At 46.6% G+C, this 9,457-nt stretch overlaps 1 non-coding gene across 1 annotated transcript; it reads right to left on the bottom strand.

Moving 5' to 3' along the window:
* Positions 1–2,062: 2,062 nt before the first annotated feature.
* trnag-gcc (transfer RNA glycine (anticodon GCC)) lies at positions 2,063–2,133 on the bottom strand. Its single transcript has one exon. It is a non-coding gene; the product is annotated as a tRNA-Gly (tRNA).
* Positions 2,134–9,457: the final 7,324 nt, after the last annotated feature.

A 9,457-nucleotide genomic window follows, 5' to 3' on the forward strand; every position in this document is an offset into this window, starting at 1 on the left:
ACGCCGACTTAATCGATTCTATTTTCTGGTAGCTACAATTTATTTTTGACTTTTGTTAATACGAGCGGGGACACTGCGTTAACATAAAAAGCAATATGCAGCAGATACTGCATCTGGAATTGTTGATTAAATGCTGGAAACACTTCGAAGGTCCTGGAAGATCTGTGGACAGAGAAACACAGGGTTAACCTCTCAGGTGCATGAGCTCTCGGTAGAGCTAAGATTTTGCACTTTTCTACGTCCCGTGGGAGTTTCCTTCCAACGTTGTTTAGCTGCTCAAAAATTACATAATTAAGAAACTAACCTTCCCCAAAAGAAAAAATAGGAGCAGGATTGGGCCATTCGGCCCCTCGAGCCCGCCATTTAAAAAGTTCGTGGCTGATGAGATCCTCGACAAAACGCAACTTTGCCGCCCGTTCCCCATAACCTTTGACTCCCCTGTAGCTGAAATATATGTCTATCAGACATACAGAACCCGTTTGACGTCTTACAGTGTGGCCCGAGGGATAGTGTGGAGAAGCTGGGATTGCTTTCCTCTGGAGGCTAAGAGGAAATTTAATAGAGGCTTGCAAAATTACAATGGGTTTTGATAGAGGAAATAAAGACAAACGCTTTCCAATGGCAGGAGGGATGGTAACCAGAGGTAGAATTGTCTTATGCAGCGAATGTTAAGGCCTCATGAATATCAGGATAAGTTATCACGGCCCAGTTACTCTGTCATTCGAGTCTTGCACACGTTGCTAATGTGGCATTTTTCACACTGGCAATGAGTTGACTGATAGCCGTGCTGTGATCAGCTAAGTTTGTTCGGGAGATGCAGTCGGCAAAATAATACATGGAAGACGGATAATAACCGTGACTGTTCTGACACTGTGAGGCAAGGAAGCGAATGCTGCACCTCGGTACCGAATGATGCGCTGCTGACTGTTGAGGCAACAGCAGCGGTGTGGAAAATTGAAAGGTTGATGAGGTACAAGCATTGTTTCGCGCGGGTGCTTTGATTGCTGGAATTTCAAACAGCCAGAAAATGCACTGGCTCCCTGACCGGGAATCGAACCCGAGCCGCGGCGGTGAAAGCGCCGAATCCTATCCACTAGACCACCAGGGAAGCTGTGAGAAGCGGCCTGCCAGCAAGCAGAACAAGGCAGTCTTTCCTCCTTGCTGCTTTGAAATTCAGGTCACTTTCACGCCAGGCAAACTTTTCGTAGAAGATGACATTTTTTAGGCGAGATCACAAAGGACATGTTCCGGAAACCACAGCATCAAGTGCGTGTAGGCGTCCACCTGAAATCTATTTGCTTCTGTGCTTCTCTCAGAGATACACAGTCAGAGAAAAGCCGTCGGGATATTGAATAATCAGCACCAAAATATCAAGGACAATACAGAGGAAACAGTAATGCACTGCTTGAGACAAAGACTCAAACATATGCACGAACACAGATGTGTGCTCACTTTGTGTGAGTATGTCTCAGATATCCATATGATTCATGGAGGCGTGCAGTACAGTGTGAGGCCATTCGGCCAATCGTGCCAGTGCTGTCCACTTGAAAGATCAGACGTGCTTTCTCCCGCTGTTATCTGCATTTCCCTGTCCTCTCTCGTTCCGCAGTGCCCCGCACAAAAGACAAACAGAAGGAGAACACTATGCTAACGAGGAATTGATGCAGGAGGTTTTTATGCAGTTCCTCACCGTTTAAAATTGTTTTAGGTTCAATCTTTCGCTGTTGATCTTTTCCAAGGAGCGCTTTAAGGTGCTGCCAAAACGTTTAAAATTGGGGATGTTAAAATTCCTTCCCGTCGGGGAATTTCAACCCGGTCTCCCGCGTGACAGGCGGGGATACGCACAACGAGACTAACGAGGAAGTGAGCAATGCAATGTCTGTCAGAGTAAGAATCGAGCCTGTTACACAGGAACAGGATGCCATTCAGCCCCTCAAAGCTGTTGCACAGCAACAGGAGCAGAACATTCATACCCTTGATCCACTTGCACAGGTACAGCTAATAAATTATTTATGCTCATGTGATGTGTTTGCTATGAAATGAATTGTTAAAAAAATTAGCCTGCATTGGCCGGGAATCGAACCCGGGTCTCCCGCGTGGCAGGCGAGAATTCTACCCCTGAACCACCAATGCGCGCCGACTTAATCGATTCTATTTTCTGGTAGCTACAATTTATTTTTGACTTTTGTTAATACGAGCGGGGACACTGCGTTAACATAAAAAGCAATATGCAGCAGATACTGCATCTGGAATTGTTGATTAAATGCTGGAAACACCTCGAAGGTCCTGGAAGATCTGTGGACAGAGAAACACAGGGTTAACCTCTCAGGTGCATGAGCTCTCGGTAGAGCTAAGATTTTGCACTTTTCTACATCCCGTGGGAGTTTCCTTCCACCGTTGTTTAGCTGCTCAAAAATTACATAATTAAGAAACTAACCTTCCCCAAAAGAAAAAATAGGAGCAGGATTGGGCCATTCGGCCCCTCGAGCCCGCCATTTAAAAAGTTCGTGGCTGATGAGATCTTCGACACAACGCAACTTTGCCGCCCGTTCCCCATAACCTTTGACTCCCCTGTAGCTGAAATATATGTCTATCAGACATACAGAACCCGTTTGACGTCTTACAGTGTGGCCCGAGGGATAGTGTGGAGAAGCTGGGATTGCTTTCCTCTGGAGGCTAAGAGGAAATTTAATAGAGGCTTGCAAAATTACAATGGGTTTTGATAGAGGAAATAAAGACAAACGCTTTCCAATGGCAGGAGGGATGGTAACCAGAGGTCGAATTGTCTTATGCAGCGAATGTTAAGGCCTCATGAATATCAGGATAAGTTATCACGGCCCAGTTACTCTGTCATTCGAGTCTTGCACACGTTGCTAATGTGGCATTTTTCACACTGGCAATGAGTTGACTGATAGCCGTGCTGTGATCAGCTAAGTTTGTTCGGGAGATGCAGTCGGCAAAATAATACATGGAAGACGGATAATAACCGTGACTGTTCTGACACTGTGAGGCAAGGAAGCGAATGCTGCACCTCGGTACCGAATGATGCGCTGCTGACTGTTGAGGCAACAGCAGCGGTGTGGAAAATTGAAAGGTTGATGAGGTACAAGCATTGTTTCGCGCGGGTGCTTTGATTGCTGGCATTTCAAACAGCCAGAAAATGCACTGGTTCCCTGACCGGGAATCGAACCCGAGCCGCGGCGGTGAAAGCGCCGAATCCTATCCACTAGACCACCAGGGAAGCTGTGAGAAGCGGCCTGCCAGCAAGCAGAACAAGGCAGTCTTTCCTCCTTGCTGCTTTGAAATTCAGGTCACTTTCACGCCAGGCAAACTTTTCGTAGAAGATGACATTTTTTAGGCGAGATCACAAAGGACATGTTCCGGAAACCACAGCATCAAGTGCGTGTAGGCGTCCACCTGAAATCTATTTGCTTCTGTGCTTCTCTCAGAGATACACAGTCAGAGAAAAGCCGTCGGGATATTGAATTTAATAGAGGCTTGCAAAATTACAATGGGTTTTGATAGAGGAAATAAAGACAAACGCTTTCCAATGGCAGGAGGGATGGTAACCAGAGGTAGAATTGTCTTATGCAGCGAATGTTAAGGCCTCATGAATATCAGGATAAGTTATCACGGCCCAGTTACTCTGTCATTCGAGTCTTGCACACGTTGCTAATGTGGCATTTTTCACACTGGCAATGAGTTGACTGATAGCCGTGCTGTGATCAGCTAAGTTTGTTAGGGAGATGCAGTCGGCAAAATAGTACATGGAAGACGGATAATAACCGTGACTGCTCTGACACTGTGAGGTACACATAAATGTGGGCATTTAAAGTGTCTTGTTCCCAATGTCATTTCCTGCTGACTTTGAAACAGCAGGCATTTTATAGAAGGCAAGGAAGCGAATGCTGCGCTGCTCACTGTTGAGGCAATAGCAGCGGTGTGAAAAATTGAAAGGTTCAAGCATTGTTTTGCGCGGGTGTTTTGATTGCTGGCATTTCATACAGCCAGTAAACGCAGTGGTTCCACTGAACGGGAATCGAACTCGGGCCGCGGCTGTGAAAGCGCCGAATCCTGTCCACTAGACCACCAGGAAAGCTGCGTAAAGCGTCCTGCCAGCAAGCAGAACAATGCAGTCTTTCCTCCTTGCTGCTTTGAAATTCAGGTCACTTTCACGCCAGGCAAACTTTTCGTACAAGATGACATTTTTTAGGGTTGTTTTGCGCGTTTCAAACAGCCAGAAAACGCACTGGTTCCACTGAGCGGGAACATCATGTGATGTGCTTGCAATGGAATGAATTGTTAAAAAAATTAGACTGATTTGGCCGGGAATCGAACCCGGGTGTCCCGCATGGCAGGCGAGAATTCTACCACCAGTAGATTAGCGCGTGGTGCTAATAACGCCAAGCTCACGGGTTCGATCCCCGTACGTGCCATTTATTTTTTGATGGTGTGGGTAGTTTCTTAATTTTGCTATTTGCTGAAAAGATTGGAGCTGTCATACTTTGAAGCAAAGTTCTGCCGAGAGCTCAAGGAACTGGAAGGTTGACCCTGTATTTCTCTATCCACAGATGTCACCTGATCTGCAAACGACTGTTAGTGGCCGCGTGGCCTAATGGATAAGGCATCTGACTTCTCTACTAATTCTCAAGTTATTCAGAAAATTGCAGGTGCGAGTCCTACCGCGGCCTTTTTACACACTTTTTAATTCGTGTTCAGTTTTATAAAACCAAACCGTGTTCCCACTTCCTCGCTGAAGGTGATTCCCTACCAAACACTGCAGGACTCTTTATTAATTGGTATTTTTGATGCTGCTTTGTGTGTGTATTGCTCACTAGTTCCCAACAAATCCACAATATCTAATTGATGCCGATAAATTATTAGTTTTGCAATTGGATCAACAGCTTTGGTTTAATCAGTGTAATAAAGTGTAGTGGAGGGAATTCTGATCAATTTCGGGGCCAGTGATCGCCACAGGGAGCAGATGAAATAAAGAATTACCATCAAAGTCGCTGTGAGCGGGATTCGAACCTGTGTGGGGAAACCCCATTGAATGTCAAGTCCAACGCCTTAACCACTCGGCCATCACAGCTGCACGTTAACAGTGACAAAATGCTTCCTACTGTGAGTGAGTCAGGAACTAGCTCAGAGAAGACAGATCACAAACACTCACCGATAAATTCATCAGGGAATTCAGGATTAACTTCTTTGCCCAAAGAGCGCTGAGAATGCAGTAGTTGAGGCGAATACTAAAGATGCATTTAAGAGGAAGGGAGAAAGGAATAGAAGGATATGCTGATAGGATTTTTTTTAATTCGTTTATGGGATGTGGGTGCGCTGGCAAGGCCAGCATTAAATGCCGATCCCTAATTGCTCCTTGAGAAGGTGGAGGTGAGCCGCCTTCTTGAACCGCTGCAGTCCGTGTGGTGAAGGTACTCCCACAGTGCTGTTAGGGAGGGAGTTCCAGGATTTTGACCCAGCGACGATGAAGGATCGGCAATATACTTCTAAGACAGGATGGTGTGTGACTTGCAGAGGAACTTGTAGGGGGGGTGGTGTTCCCATGCGCCTGCTGCACTTGACTTCCAGGTGGAAGAGGTCGCGGGTTTGGGAGGTGCTGCCCAAGAAGCCTTGGTGAGTTGCTGCAGTACATCTTGTAGATGGTACGCACTGCAGCCACGGTGCGCCGGTGGTGGAGGGAGTGAATGTTTAAGGTGGTGGACTGGGTGTCAATCAAGCGGGCTGCTTTGTCCTGGATGGTGTCGAACTTCTTGAGTGTTGTTGGAGTTGCACTCATCCAGGCAAGTGGAGAGTATTCCATCACACTCCTTACTTGTGCCTTGTAGATGGTAGAAAGTCTTTGGGGAGTCAGGAGGTGAGACACCCGACGCAGAATGCCTAGCCTCTGACCTTCTCTTGTTGTCACAGTATTTATGGTCAATAGTCACCCCCAGGATGTTGGTGGTCAGCTCCTTTGTTCATGTTGGACCAAGGTTTTGATGAAGTCGGGTGCCGAGTGCTCTTGGCAGAACCCAAGCCGGGCATCAATGAGCAGGTTATTGGTCAGTAAGTGCCACTTTACAGCACTGTGGATGAAACCTTCCATCACTTTGCTGATGATTGAGAGTAGAGAGTAGACTGATGGGGTGGTAATTGGCTGGATTGGAATTGTCCTGCTTTTTGTGGACAGGACATACCTGGGCAGTCTTCCACATTGTTGGATAGATGCCAGTGTTTTAGCTGTACTAGAACAGCTTGGCTGGAGCACAAGTCTTCAGAATGATAGCCAGGGTGTTGTCAGGGCCCAGAGCCATTGCTGTATCCAGTGTGCTCAGCCTTTTCTTGATATCACGTGGAGTGAATCGAATTTGCTGAAGGCTGGCTTCTGTGATGGTGGGGACCTCAGGAGGAGGCTGATAAGGATCAGGCCAGGTGGCCATACAGTTTCATTTTTATTATTTTGTTTCGTAGCGGTTTGTTACAACTGAGTGGCTTGCTAGGCCATTTCAGAGGGCAGTTAAGATTCAAGCACATTGCTGTGGGACTGGAGTCACACAAAGGCCAGACCAGGTAAGGACAGCAGATTTCTTTCCCTGAAAGACATTAGTGAACCAGATGTGTTTTTATGACAATCCGATAGTTTCATGGTTATCATTATTGATTCTAGTTTTTTTGGGGGGGTTAGGAGAAATAGAGAAGGAGCAGTCTCGTGTGGAGACCAGTTCGTTCAAATGGACTGCTTCTGTGGGGCAGACTCTATAATATTATGTAACACCCGTTTTATTCAGACACAGAATGATCCAGGACTGACAGCACATCCCTTTTAAACAGACACAGAATGATCCGGGACTGACAGCATGTCCCTTTGAAACAGACACAGAATGATCCGGGACTGACAGCACATCCCTTTTAAACAGACACAGAATGATCCGGGACTGAGAGCACATCCCTTTTAAACAGACACAGAATGATCCGGGACTGACAGCACATCCCTTTTAAACAGACACAGAATGATCCGGGACTGACAGCATGTCCCTTTTAAACAGACACAGAATGATCCGGGACTGACAGCACATCCCTTTTAAACATACACAGAATGATCCGGGACTGACAGCACATCCCTTTTAAACAGACACAGAATGATCCGGGACTGACAGCACATCCCTTTTAAACAGACACAGAATGATCCGGGACTGAAAGCATGTCCCTTTTAAACCGACACAGAATGATCCGGCACTGACAGCACATCCCTTTTAAACAGACACAGAATGATCCGGGACTGACGGTAGATCCCTTTTAAACAGACACAGAATAAACACATCACATGAAACATTAATAATAAATTAGCTGTTCCTGTGTAACTGGGTCAAGGGAATGAATGGCCTCCACGTGTTCCTCTGTAACAGGCTCGAGGGGCTGAATGGCCTCCTCCTGTTCCTCTTCGACAGGATCGAGGGGCTGAATGGCCTCCTCCTGTTCGACGGGCTGAATGGCCTTCTCCTGTTCCGGTTTGACAGGCTTGAGGGGCTGAATGGCCTCCGGCTTGACAGGCTCGAGGGGCTGAACGGCCTCCTCCTGTACCTATTGAACCATGTTTCAGGCGCTGATGTTCTGATTGTGCCCGGTGCAGAAAGAAACACAGTGCCAGTGTATAAAACCCCAAGTCCTTGTACTATCTTTCTTTCATTTCTTCCTTTTCTGTGCCATATGCTCCTTATTCTATTGTTGCTTTGTGATATATGTGTTCATATTTGCCGGTTTCATCGTGTTCATTTCTTCTGCTGCTTTGAATTGTGTCGAAAAAGTGAACTGAATTTCTACACCTGCGTGAAGTATCCTCGGGTTCGAAGCTGTTTTGGTTTCAATCAAACAAACACACAGATTTCTCGGACTCGCTGAGACTTTCCTGGCCAGTATTTGTTTCTTACTTCATTGCATTTGGAAAGCTCCAGGCTCCATTCCCGGCCTGTGCTGAGGGAGCTGACCTGAGCCTGGGCAGCGGTTACAATTGGTGTCAGTGGCCCTGTGTCAGTGAGAGGGTGAATGAGCCTTGCTTCTTGTCCACTCGCCCTGCTGGCTCTGGGCAATGGCTGAGCAGAGGACCAGTTGTGATGGGTTTCAGCAGGAGGGGAGAGGTGGAGAAGGGAAGTTGTAAAGATAAAGAAAGTGGCTCCCAGCTGTTACAGCTGCTGCTGCCCACAGCAGGCAGTTCGGACAGCGGGTTACCACAGCCCATGACACACAAGAGCCAATCCAGCCTCCTCGTGGACTGCCTTCACTTACACTTCTCCTTTTTAAGATGAAACTGCCATTTCATTCATGTGACGTCTAAACCACATCCCCTCTGATAGTCATTTCAAAACCATTGCACTTACAGTCTCAGCTCAACATCGGCAAACCCCAGCAGCAAGCAGGTGAGATTTACGATCTCTTAATGATCAATGACCTTTCACAGTAACGTGTCAAATCAGGGCTATGTTATTAACGTCAACACAGAATGTCAAGGTCTTAGAGAGGGTGCAGAGGAGATTTACCAGAATGGTACCAGGGATGAGGGAATTCAATTATGTGGAGAGACTGGAGAAGCTGGGATTGTTCTCCTTAGAGCAGAGAGGGTTAAGAGGAGATTTGATAGAGATGTTCAAAATCATGAATAGTTTTGATAGCGTAAATAAGAAGATAATGTTTCCACTGGCAGAAGGTTCGGTAACCAGAGAACACAGATTTATGGTGATTGGCAAAAGAACCAGAGGTGACATGAGGAAACATTTTTTTTAAGCAGCAAGTTGTTGTGATCTGGAATGTGCTGCCTGAAAGGGCGGTGGAAGCAGATTCAATAGTAACTTTAAAAAGGCAGTTGAATAATTACTTGAAGGAAAATCATTACAGGGCTATGGGGAAAGGGCAGGTGAATGAAATTAATTGCAGAGCTCTTTCAAAGTGCCGGCACAGGGCTATGGGGAGAGAGTGGAGCACTGGGATTTATTTGGGATTGATACAGGTCTATGGGGTGTCAGCGGGGCAGTGTGATTAGTTTGGGATTGATACAGGTCTATGGGGTGTGAGCGGGGCAGTGGGATTAGTTTGGGGATTGATACAGAGCTATGGGGAGATAGCGGTTCAGTGGGATTAGTTTGGGATTGATGCAGGGCTATGGGGTGAGAGCGGGACAGTGGGATTAGTTTGGGATTGTTACAGGGCTTTGGGGAGAGAGCGGGGCAGTGGGATTAGTTTGCGATTGATACAGGTCTATGGGGAGATAGTGAGTCAGTGCGTTTAGTTTAGTATTGCTGTGGCAAAGACCCAGAATAAACACAGTGGGCCGAATGGTCTCCTCTGATCTGTAAATATCTATTTTTGGGGACTCCTTGGCAGCTTTTAATACACTATTTGGTGTACATTTCCTCTCCATATTCTTCTCTAAAAGTTCACTGACGGTTCCTTCACAGCTACCCAG

This window comes from Somniosus microcephalus, unplaced genomic scaffold, assembly GCF_052327205.1.
Source record: "Somniosus microcephalus isolate GS21.2 unplaced genomic scaffold, FLI_Smic_1.0 unresolved_chr8, whole genome shotgun sequence".
In the NCBI taxonomy this organism is placed as follows: Eukaryota; Metazoa; Chordata; class Chondrichthyes; order Squaliformes; family Somniosidae; genus Somniosus; species Somniosus microcephalus.